Here is a 12,112-nt window from a genome sequence, read left to right on the forward strand (position 1 = left end):
TGAGCGGAGATGGTGGCACAGATGGCAGAGGAAAAGTGTCCGTGGATGGCAAGGAGAGGGGCCACAGGGTGGAGCCAAGGGAGGCCAGGACTACTCACTGTGCTGTAGTGTGGACAGACACTGAGGTATGGCCCGTGCAGTGGATGGCTGCTGTGACTGGACATGCTGGGTGCATAAAGTTGGGGCACCAGGGAAGTGTGGAGCCAGGGTGCCTCCTGGGATGGCTGCCGAGACCAGTGTGAGCTGGGGAGGAAGCAGATGCACAGGCTGGTCTCAAGGCTGTGGAGCTAGTGGGGTTGGGTTAGCTGCAGATCTTAAAGGCTTCTTCTCTTTAACAAGGAGTAGGATGGAAAGAACAGTATTGACGGTCAGACGGCTGAGGTTCAAGTCCCACTTTGAGGACCAGCTCTGTGACCTTCCTCACCATTTTGTCATCCTCAAAATGGGTCATATTAGCCACCTTGTGGAGGCAGAACAAGGAGGCAAGAGTGAAAACATCTGCAAGAAATAGCAGAGATAAGCGCTGTCTGAGCTATAAACTGTAAAACCAGCATAACTCATCAGAGCATAGAGGAACCCAGTCACATTAAGGAGCTGGATTGACTCTCAGGCCTGAATGAAGGTATTTTGTTAATTAGAGCAAGGACTAAAGACCCACAGACCCCAGGAGGAGGAGAGGCAGGCGTACATGCTAGTCTATGCCCTGCTCAGGTGAGGTGCCCAGCCCAAAGCCATGGTGTCTCTGGGTCTAGAAACAGGCATCGTGTTTCTGTGGAAAAGGATGTATTAGGCTACCCTGACCCCATCAAGCACTTGAGTTACTGTAACCCTTTTCCAATTGCATGCTTACCATGTAACCTCTCATGGCATTATTTGGCTTCCCATGTAGCCTGACCCTCAGGGATAGAACTTTCTGTCCTCCAAAAATTCTCATTGTAGGCCAAAGTAGTTAGAAGCACTGATTTTGGAACCAGGTTGAGATTCTGGCTCTGCCACTTCCTATTGGTGACTTTGGGCAAATTATGTGACCTTCTTTGTATCAGTTTCCTCATCTGTAAAATGAGATACTAAGAGTAGCTTCCTGTTCCTTGTGAGGAATAATGATAAATCATGTAAGGGCCCTCGGTGCCTGGCCTGGTAGGTGCTGTACACACGTTTGTGGGGTTTATGGAAAATCGCTGACTTGGCATTCTGATTCATCCATGGTAGACTCTGTGAGCCTGCTCAGGGTGCTGCTGCCTAGAAGTTTGCTAGAGGGAGGGCGTTCCAGGTAGAGGGCGTGGTTTGCTTGAGTCTTGGAAGGGTGAACAGGCTATAGGTAGCTGGGGTGGCTGCAACCTGGGCACATGGGGCAGAATGGTGGGAGATGAGACAGAGCCGATTGGGGCCAGATCCCATGAGTATGGGCAACAACAGTTTGTACTGTGCTAATACATTCTGATTTCATCCTATAGGCCACGGTGGTGCCCTGGAGAATTTTAATACATTCTGATTTCATCCTATAGGCCACGGTGGTTCCCTGGAGAATTTTAGGCAGGTGAGTGACAAAATGGAATTTGTGTTTTAGATTTCGAGATCCTTGACAGTGAGGTTGGCAGGGGGGTCTTGTTCATCCTTGTGACTTCAGTAAGTCACCCATCTTTTGACTCAGAGCAAGAAATCAATGAGCATTTGTGAAATGAGTGAAAGACAATGCCGGAGACTATGGAGGCCAGATGGGCATCAGGGAGACCACCCAGGGCCTGTTGCATTAGCCCAGGTGGGAGCAATGAGGGTGTGGACAGAGGCAGCAGGAGGTACTGGGGAAGGTCACAGCAAAGATGACTTTATCTTTTTAGCTAGGGTGATGGCAAAACTACTAAAAATGAAAGGAAAACAGGAGGAAGACCAGTGTGCCTAAGTTTAGGACAACAACACAATGTGAAGTACCTAGTGGATGTCAATGAGTTTTTTCTCTTAATAATTTGCCTGTAAGCAAGGCTGTCATTGCTAACACTTCTGATGAGCTCTCTTGAATTTTTGAGGGGACCAATAATGGCAGTTTCAAGGTGGGATCTGAAAAAAAAAATCATGTGAACAGTTTTCACCCATATATTTTAGGTTACATATGTTATGAGACATGTTTGAAAAGGCATGTATAAGGAAATTTGTCTAAATTCAAATGTTACAAACACACAGCTATATACTTGTGTATGTTGTGTGTATATCCCCAACTCTATACTGCTGGAAGTTGTGGAGACAAGCAGTACCATCTGACCCTGGCCCTGGGGCCTCTCAGTTGCCTGAAAATGAGCCAGCTCTCAGACTCAATGTCCCACGGGACGGAGGGCTCCCAAAGTCTCCAAGTTCTGGATGTGGTGATGTCTGAGAGAATTTCCCTACACAGTAGCCACCTAAGATTGAAACTGCTTGGTGTGTTATCTAACATGTTTATTCCCCCACGCAAGACTACCTTTATACATACCTCATTGAATGGAAGAATATCAAGGGGTGGAGTTTCCCTGCTGGCATCCCCATGGCACATTTATCCATTTGGCCCAAGCACACCTTTCAACAGGAGGCTGGGAGGGCAGGGACCTGGCTGGGCTGATCCTGCTCTCATGAGTTCCAGCTGCACCAAATGACGCTGGTTGGTGTCTACCCTGCGCCCTTTACACAAACACCTGTGCAATCTTGTTTTAGATCCTGGGGAAATAACAACTGATTTCTGTGGATGAGAAGTTCATATCAGGTAGCAGAGGAAAATTTATTGTTTCATCTCATAACACATGTGTTTTAATTATTTCTGCAATCAGATTTAACAAAGCTCTAAAATGAAATTTAAAGTAGCACAAGGATTTTATGAAGATCTTGTATAATAAGTTTCAGCTATATTGCCTTATTCACAGAATCTAAAAGACTGCTATTTGCTTTTCTTATTATTTTCAAGGGGAAAAAATTTTAAATCTTTCTCCCCAGGTCTCTTGAATAATAGTGGTGTATTTTTCTCTGTCGTGGCGTGCAGAAAGGCCCTCTTCTGCTGAGTTTATGGATTTTTTTTTAAGTTAATGATAGCGGTTTGTTTGAAGTAGATTTTTGTATGTGTGTGTTTGAGGTGAAATTCCTGCAAAGAGAGAGGTGAAATAGTCATCTGGGTTCTTGCTGTGACCAAGAAGGTTTTATCTCTTATGGGGGAATGAAAATAACACTTAAAAATCTTAGCTGGCTTTGTCATGTAGTCAAGTATTAAAAAATAACAAAAGCCTCATCAATGACATTACCAGATTTTTTTTTGTTGTTTTATTATTATCATTTTTTTGAGCACCCACACTGGAGTGCTGTGCCATGATCTTGGCTCACTGCAACCTCCACTTTCCAGGACTCAAGCCATCCCCTCACCTCAGCCTCTCGAGTAGCTGAGACTACAGGTGTGTGCCACCACACCCAGCTACTTTTTACATTTTTTTGTGGAGATGGTGGGGGGCGTGGTCTCACTATGTTGCCCAGGCTGGTCTCAAGTTCCTGAGCTCAAAGCCATCTGCCCACCTCTGCCTCTCAAAATGCTGGGATTATAGGTGTGGGCTACTGTGCCCAGCCTAAAGCACTTTGACTTTCTTACCTGCATCAGGGATACCTGAAAGTATCTCTGAACATCATCTCTAAGGGAAAATGTTTTGAAAAAAGTGAAAAGCTATGTGAGGAAGTACAGAATCACAAGTCACATAGAAACAAAACAGAGCCAAAATATAAATACAGAGTGTGTGTGCATATATACACACACACATTTTTTATATGCCTTATACTTTCTTCTACTCTGAAATAGAGAGTATTGTCATTCTCTTCTTTATATTCAGGAACGTAATAGGTAATTATATATTTTTAGTGATCCCCTACAAATCTTGATAAAGTTGACCCAAAGTAGGAAACTGTAGTTAAGCTTAGTCTTAGTTTTGGTGGCATAAAATAAGGGAAGACTAGCCCAGGAAACTGTGGGCAGAGTCCACTAACTACTTTTTCTGCCCTGTGGTTCTTTATAGTCCTTGTAAAACCAGTAGATAACAACAGTAACTAAGGGTGTAGACCCTGGAGATGAATCAGAAGGAAACCTGGAGACTGCAAAGTGAGTTAGTAAGAGCTCTATACCCAATAGGACAAGGAAGACAATACTAGCTAGCTCATTCCTTTCTATCTCCAACTTCTAAACATGAAAAGCCACTTTTTCGGTATGTGTTTTTCTGGAAGGAATGATTGGAATATCCAAGGACTTGAGGGGAGAGGAAAGTGGTAAAATGGCATTTGCCGTAAAGGGGTGGGAAAAAAATGGAATTGCTCCAAGGTTGGTTGTGTTCTTCCAGCTCCATCTATGATAAAGAGAATGAACAACTGGGTGTTTTCCTTCTGGACAATGATTATGACATGGATTACTACTGGGATGAGAAGCATCACCACTGTGGACAACACGGAAGAGAAGTATTATTGAGAATCACTTATAATGAGATGCTACTTCAAATTAGGAAAAATTTGATAAACAAATTTATAATACAAACGATTATAAAGACCTAAAGGTCATTCATGACAGAATTTTTAAAATGATGTGTTAATTATAAATACCAGTATCTTGCTAATTAATGTGCCTCGCTTGGGCATGTCAAATATATAACCTATTAATATAATCTATCTGGACTGAAATGCCTTATTAAGACCCCATTCTGTAAGAGATATTTTATTCCCTGGTTTTGGGACCTGACCACTACTAATTTGAATTTTTACTATAGTGATTCCTGGGAAACGTTCAATAAAAATTTTTAGATGAATTGCTCTCAAGCCCAATTCAATGCTTGTTAATTTGTTAAGAAGATAACTAGTGAGTCTGCTCATCCAGAAAGGGTATGAAAATGAGGAATTCTGGAGTTGACAAATGATGCTTATGTAGGCAGCTAGTTTTAAAAAAGTACGAAAGTTTAGAGTTCTATTTCAAAGGTTACCAAAACATGGAGTCCACATCAGCTGTTGGGAGGGGAGCCCATGGCAGAATAGTCTGAGGTGGCAGGGGTGCACACTCAGGTCATGGGAAAACACTTCTCAAAAACAAATGACAAGAGGCCGAAGTGTGGGAATAACAAGATTTTACCCCCCCAAGTTATGTTAGGGCTGGTAACAAGAAAGCATCAATGGTATTGAGTCCACTGGGGGCTCACTTCTGGGTGCTAGGCAACAAGGTATGAGTTTTGAGCTGTCCAAAGCCAGTGGTTTTTCTCAAATTTAGATAAATCTTCCCATTTCTTAGTTTTGGGACAAGGATTTTGTTTGTTTGTTTCTTCCTTAAACAAAGGATTCTTGGATTCGAAATTAAGAATGACTGCAATAAAATTTAGCATGCATTCTGTTTCAACCCCAGCTGGTCTGACACCACCTGGCATACTACAATTCTGGTGGTAACCTCCTGGAGCTAGTGCAGACCCCATCAGTTACAGGCTCAGTTCTCCATAAGACTTCCTTCACTTTAGTTGCCAGCTGCAATTCAGAGGTCCTTAAGCCACCTGCACTTTTGACCAAGTGGCTACAAATTTAGGAGTTCTCACAAACCCCTCAGGTTAAAAAATTCACTAGTATGTCTCACAGAGCTTGAGAAAACACTTTTTAAAAAAAATTACAATTTTATTATAAAGGATGCAGATCAGGGGTAGCCAAAGGAAGGGACACACAGGGTGAGTTCTGGGAGAGTCCAGAGTGTGGAGCTTCTGTGCCTTCTCCTGTGGAATCAGGGTGCTGTCACCCTCCTGACACATCAATGTGTTCACCAGCCAGGAAGCTACACTAAGCTTTGGTGTCCAGAGTTTTTATTGGGGTTTCATTATGTAGTCATAGTTCATTAAATCAGTGGCCAACTGATTGAAGTCAATCTCCACCCTCCTTTGCTCTCCAGAGGTCAGACTGAGCTGACATCACATTTCTCAGAGTCCCAACCCTCTAATCATGTGGTTGGTCTTTCTGCTGAGTCTTTCTGGTGAACAGCCCCATCCCGAAGCTATCTAGGGGGCCACCATGAGTTTCCTCATTAGCATGAACTCACCTGGCTCATGAATAATGAAGACACTTCCATCACTTGGGATATTCCAAGGGTTGTAGAAACTCCATGCCAGGAACCCTGGACTAAGACTAGACAAATTCTTTATTAAACACCACCACAGGAACACAGGTAATGTGGTCCTGCTTTCAGAGAATGAACTTTAAATGATGTGCAGGGGTTCAGATTTGTTTTCCAAATGGGCCAGGGTGATCTTACCAAAACACGTGTGCTTGAAACCCTTCAGTGGCCTCCCACTATTCTTAGGATGAAGAGTAAAATCCCTAACCAGGCCTCCTGGGTCCTGCATGGCCTAGCTCCTGTCCTGTCTGACCTCATCTGACACAGCTCTTGCTCCTTGCTCTCATGGGCTGGCCCTTCAGTTTCTTGAATGCACTTGCTGTCTTGTCTGGGCCTCTCCCCTTGTTGTTCTGTGCTCGGATCTGTCGTCTCCCCAGCCTCTTGGTCTATGTGTTCCTACAGCACTTTGGCTGCTTTCCTTCATGGTCCTTGATCTGTCTTCCCTATTAGCTGTAAGCTCCAAGGTGAGCTGTTTGTGCTCGTGGTTGTATCCCTGCCCCCAAACTGGTAAGTTCCTAGTACAGAGAGGATGCTCCATATACCTTTGTTGAATGAATTAATGAAGTGGTTCTAATTCACCCCCAGGGAATTGGCAAAAACCCTTGCCCAGGGCTGAGAGAATACTGTTTGCTCTGCCTGGACTTCCCTTGTTCTTGTGTTTTCATGTTCTGCTTATTTTTATTCTTGGTGTCTCTCATTATTTTTGCCCCATGTCATTCTGTACAGGGCTCTATGTGAAGTCAGGGCCTTTGCTTATGCACTTGCTCAAAGTCTGCCCCTCCAGAGTCTTAATCAGTTGTAATCCTGAGGAGACTCTAATGTGTTTTACAAAACCCCTGCTGCTAAGTTACTAATCTGGGGAAGGCTTCTGGCTCTCCGTGGTATGGGGATTCTACCTGTGCTTCTGCTCTGCTTTGAGCCTTTTTAAAAAGCCTGCTTTCTTTGTGCCATATCCTAGCTTGGTCTTTTAACTGCTGTGTTGTTCTAGGTCATTCCTTACCTTCGTTTTTCCTGTTTAACACCATTAAGCCTCTCCTGGGCAGTACCTGCCCGTAAGGTTGTTTCTGTTAAATGACTTGATGCCTACTTTCAGGTGTATTAGTCTTGGTAAGTATAATAATTATGCTGGAAGGATATAGGAAACAGACACAGAGGAATTAAGTTAATGTTACTCGAGAACATACAGCTAGTTAGCAGCATAACTGGAATTAGAATGCCAGACTCCTGACCTCATCATATCTAGCTGTTCTTTCCACTCTACCTTGAATTGGCTCACATTTGTGAACTGGCTCACATTTGTGAATAGGAAATTGTGTTGGCTATCTTTCCACTTATCAAAGTGTTTGGAACCATAGCAAGCTACTTGCCCTATTCATATCATATCACCTCATTTGATTCTTGGACTGCAGAAACTGGGAGAAGCCATTAATAGCAGTAAACTCGACTTTTCTCAACTTTCCCCTTCAGATGTTCTGAACAAAGAGAACAAGGAACCCAGATCACAAGAAGCTCCAATTAAAGGGAATTTGACTGCATATCCAGATGTTAAAATTACTACCAACCCTCTAGGTTTCCCTTCAGTGTCCATGTTGTAAAAAATGGCTGGAAAATGTATTCATATTTGCCACTGATATGTTCATAGAATAGATGAGAAAAAAACACCTCGGTATTCCCACCTGAGATAAGAAGGTGTTCTGAAAATATCTTGTTGGCTGGGCATAGTGGCTCATGCCTATAATTCCAGCACTTTGGGAGGTCAAGGCAAGAGGATTACTTGAGCCCAGGAGTTTGAGACCCACCTAGACAACATAGGGAGACCCTGTCTCTATAGAAGTATTAAATTAAAAAAAAAATTTGGCTGGGCGTGGTGGCTCACGCCTGTAGTCCCAGCACTTTGGGAGGCCGAGGTGGGTGGATCATGAGGTCGGGAGATCAAGACCATCCTGGCTAACATGGTGAAACCCTGTCTCTACTAAAAATACAAAAAATTAGCTGGGCGTGGTGGCGGGAGCCTGTAGTCCCAGCTACTCGGGAGGTTGAGGCAGGAGACTGGCATGAACCCCAGAGGCGGAGCTTGCAGTGAGCTGAGATCATGCCACTGCACTCCAGCCTGGGCGACAGAGTGAGACTCCATCTCAAAAAAAAAAAAATAAAATAAAAAATAAAAAATAAAAAATTTATAAAACAATAAAATTAAAAAATCTTATTATGAATGGCTTGTTTATGGTCATCACAAAGATTCATAAAAGATGAAATGTAGATATAATTTAAAGGAGATAAATTTTAGAGTTTTATGAGATTAAAAAATAAAAAAGGGCCAGGTGCAGTGGCTCACACCTGTAATCCCAACACTTTGGGAGGTCGAGATGGGTGGATCCCTTGAGCCTAGAAGTTAGAGACCACCCTGGGCAACATGGAAAAACCCCATATCTACCAAAAATACAAAAATTAGCTGGGAGTGTTGGCGTGCACCTGTAGGCCCAGTTACTCAGGAGGCTGAGGTGGGAGGATCGCTTGAGCTCGGGAGGTGGAGGGTGCAGTGAACTGATATTGCACCACTGCACCCCAGCCTGGGTGACAGAGCCAGACCCTGCCTTATAAATGAATAAATAAAATAAAACATAAAAAATAAAAAGGTTGCAGAAAAAGAAAGTTTTCAGCTCTTCCAGTGGATCTGACAGGTGCTTGAATTCTGCCTTTGATCATCTTGTTTTTTGTCTGCAGTCCTTGTGTTAAAAGGGATAAAATGGAGACGATTAATCCCCAGACAAGCAGGTCACCTGATAAATTGGAAGAATAAATACCCGACAAGATGACCCGTCCTTCTAAAATGTGTGCCTCTCCTCTGAGGTTTAAGGACATTTTTTGTCTTCCCCATAAAGCCTCTCCAGTGTCATGAGTCCCGGGCCTTCTTGCTGTAGACCCTGCTTCCACAGTCCACACTTCACACAAAGCCACGACACTGTGTTTCATGATTTAGAAGAGGGTTTCCCTTTCTAAGGAGGATACAATCAGACTTTTTTGTTTGTAAAGCCCAAGTTAATAACCTTTCAAAACGGATCTCAAAATGGAATGGCCCACGCTGACAAACGTGGTCAGAATTCTGGCACACAGAGTAAGCAGCCCTGTGCATCACAAGGCACTGCGCCCCCAGGCATGTTTCTCAATCCTTACATGTTGTTTTGTCAATCTTTTCATGTCACTAATGGAGGAAGATGGTAAAGCAGTTCAGCTCCTTGTCCCTTTCCTCTGTTGGTTCCTGTACTAGGTGTCTTCTCTTTGCCTTTCTAGAGCCACATTTTACCTGTCCACTCCAGACCAAGGAGGGAGGCTGGCCCAAATGAACATCATCAACAGACTCATGCTTTCTGGCTTCTAGCTGGGTTTGGGTAAAGGAAGTCATCAGCAGGCACTGGGAAGTGGGGTGCAGAGTGAGGTGGGGAGTTTATTACTGCAGCTCACTCCCAGTTCAAGAGGGTTTGCTCCTCCCACTTCTGATGGGTGATCTTTTCCTGTAGCTGCTCTCTCAGGGTGCCCAGAATCTCCCTTCCCTGACAGCCTTCACGCTTAGAGATGGTAACCAAGGAACTGCACGACCCATTGTTGGTTTCATAAGTTCTTCCTACATATTGGTAATAGTCCCTTTATTAAAAATTCCTCAACTAGCCTGTTTGCACAAGCCATCAGGTTCTTGTGGGGATTCTAATTGATAGTACTTTGTTGTGTTTCTCTCTCACTTTTTCTCTCTTTTTTTTTGTTCTCTTATTCTCCTTTGTCCCACTCCTCTCCTCCAATTTCTTCTCCGTGTCTACCATTTTTTCTTTCTATCCCTATCTCCTCCATCTGAATACTCAATTTTTTCTCTGTTGTTTTAAAGTATTACTATTAAAGTAATACAGCCCGGTGCGATGGTTCATGCCTGTAATTACAGCACTTTGGGAGGCTGAGGCAGGCGGATCACGAGGTCAGGAGATTGAGACCATCCTGGCTAACATGGTGAAACCCCATCTCTACTAAAAATACAAAAAAAATTAGCCAGACGTGGTGGCGGGCGCCTGTAGTCCCAGCTACTGGGGAGGCTGAGGCAGGAGAATGATGTGAACCCAGGAGGTGGAGCTTGCAGTGAGCAGAGATCGTGCCACTGCACTCCAGCCTGGGTGACAGAGCGAGACTTCCTCTCAAAAACAAAACAAAACAAAAAACCCAAAAGCAAAACCAGAAACAAACAGACAAACAAAAAGTAATACTGCATTTATTTACCTTATTTAGGAATGGAGATGAGCATCAATTAACAAAAAACTTAAATAATTTGAAGAACACAAAAACAAGATATGGTGGCTGCTGGGTGTGTAAAATGGTACAACCACTTTGGAAAACAGTTTGACAGTTTCTTAAAAAGTAAAATACACGTCGACCATGCAATCTAACCATTCCATTCATAGGTATTTATCCAAGAAAATCAAAAGCATATGAGGACTTTTACATGAATGTTTGTAGCAGCTTTATTTTAAAAAGCCAAAAAATGGAAATAATCCAAAAGTCTACTAACAAGTGAGTGCTTAAAGTATATCTAAGCAATGGAATACTACTTAGCAACAAAATGGAATGAAATATTGATATATGCAACAGCACGGTTGGATCTCAAGATAACTAGGCTGTGCGAAAGAAGCCAGACAAAAAAGAGTACATACTGTATGACTCTAGTTATATATAAAAGCAACTAATTTATAGTGACAGAGAACAGATCAGTTGTTATCTGGAAAGCAAGGGCTCAGGGAGGACCAAGAGTTATAGATTATGAGGTGTGTAAGCTAACTTTTGAAGATAATGAATATGTTCACTATCTTGACTATGATGATTGTTTCATGTGTGTATAACATATGTCAAAACTTATCAAATTGTGCACTTTAAATATGTGCAGCTTATTTAAATATGTCAGTTACACCTCAAAAAGCTGTTAAAAATTACACACAGTGATGAGTTTAAAGATGGTGTATTACTTTCCTGTTGCTGCTGTAACAAATTACCCCATGCACTTAATGGCTTAAAACAATGTAAGTGTATTCTTTTACAGTTTGCAGGTCAAAGGTCCAACCAAGATCAGTATCACTGGACTCAAGTCAAGGTGTGGGAAGGGCTGATCTCTTTTGCAGCATCTTAAGGGAGAATCTATTGTATTCTTCAGCATCTGCTTGCTACCTGTTTTCCTTCTCTGTGGCCTCTTCCTCATCTTCAAAGTGAGTTACTTAAATCTCTGCATCATATCACCTTCTTTCCTCCGTGCTAAAATCACCTCCTCTTCTCTTCTCCTTCATGTAAGTACATTTATTATAACTACATTGTGATTACATTTATTGCCCACTCAGACAGCCCAGGATAATCTCCCCATCTCAAGATGCTTAACTTAATCACACCTGCAAAGTCCTTTCTGCCACATAAGAAAACGTTTGCAAGCTCTGGGGATTAATGTGGGTATATTTGGGGCCATTAGTCAGTCTACTGTAGATGGTATATTGTTCACTCTGTGAAAATGCATATTGCTTAGTATCTAGGAATGGCTTATCTCCTTTTGCTTTGCACTGAAGTATTTATAAGTAGTGTTGGCTCTTGAAGAGAGGGGAACAACTTCCAGGTTGGATATTATATGAAAAAGCTCACTGTGCAGAAATCATCCACTTCCTGTGTGGAATTATAAGGCATCCCCAGTATAGCAGCCTAAACATGTTAAGTCCATTCTCACATGGGCCATACTTTTTCTTGAAGAAAGGGCTTAGGCAGCTGGGGGAAGGAGGACCCTTTAGACGATTGTTACGATTTTGTGCAAAGCTAATCCTTAGCTCAAAGGCTTCAGTCTGCCCCTTGTTAACCCATCTTTAATCATATCTGTGGTCTGACCCGGGAGATGCTGGGAAAATCCTCACCACCTGATTGCCAAAAGCAAACATCAGGGCCTATGTGTGGAGCTACTTCTAGGGAAGCTACTGA

General features: G+C 42.9%; 2 long non-coding RNA genes across 3 annotated transcripts in view; both read left to right on the forward strand.

The window, feature by feature from the left end:
• Positions 1-4,797, forward strand: part of LOC103886143 — a 43,648-nt gene extending 38,851 nt beyond the window's left edge. For both annotated transcript variants that reach the window (XR_004185405.1, XR_004185404.1), the window contains 2 exons: positions 1,455-1,537; positions 4,335-4,797. This is a non-coding gene — a long non-coding RNA (uncharacterized LOC103886143). The remainder of the gene's footprint in view (positions 1-1,454; positions 1,538-4,334) is intronic.
• Positions 4,798-10,277: 5,480 nt separating this feature from the next.
• Positions 10,278-12,112, forward strand: part of LOC110743746 — a 32,434-nt gene continuing 30,599 nt past the window's right edge. Inside the window, exon 1 of the long non-coding RNA XR_004185406.1 lies at positions 10,278-11,442. This is a non-coding gene — a long non-coding RNA (uncharacterized LOC110743746). The remainder of the gene's footprint in view (positions 11,443-12,112) is intronic.

This window comes from Papio anubis, chromosome 7 (assembly GCF_008728515.1).
Source record: "Papio anubis isolate 15944 chromosome 7, Panubis1.0, whole genome shotgun sequence".
In the NCBI taxonomy this organism is placed as follows: domain Eukaryota; kingdom Metazoa; phylum Chordata; class Mammalia; order Primates; family Cercopithecidae; genus Papio; species Papio anubis.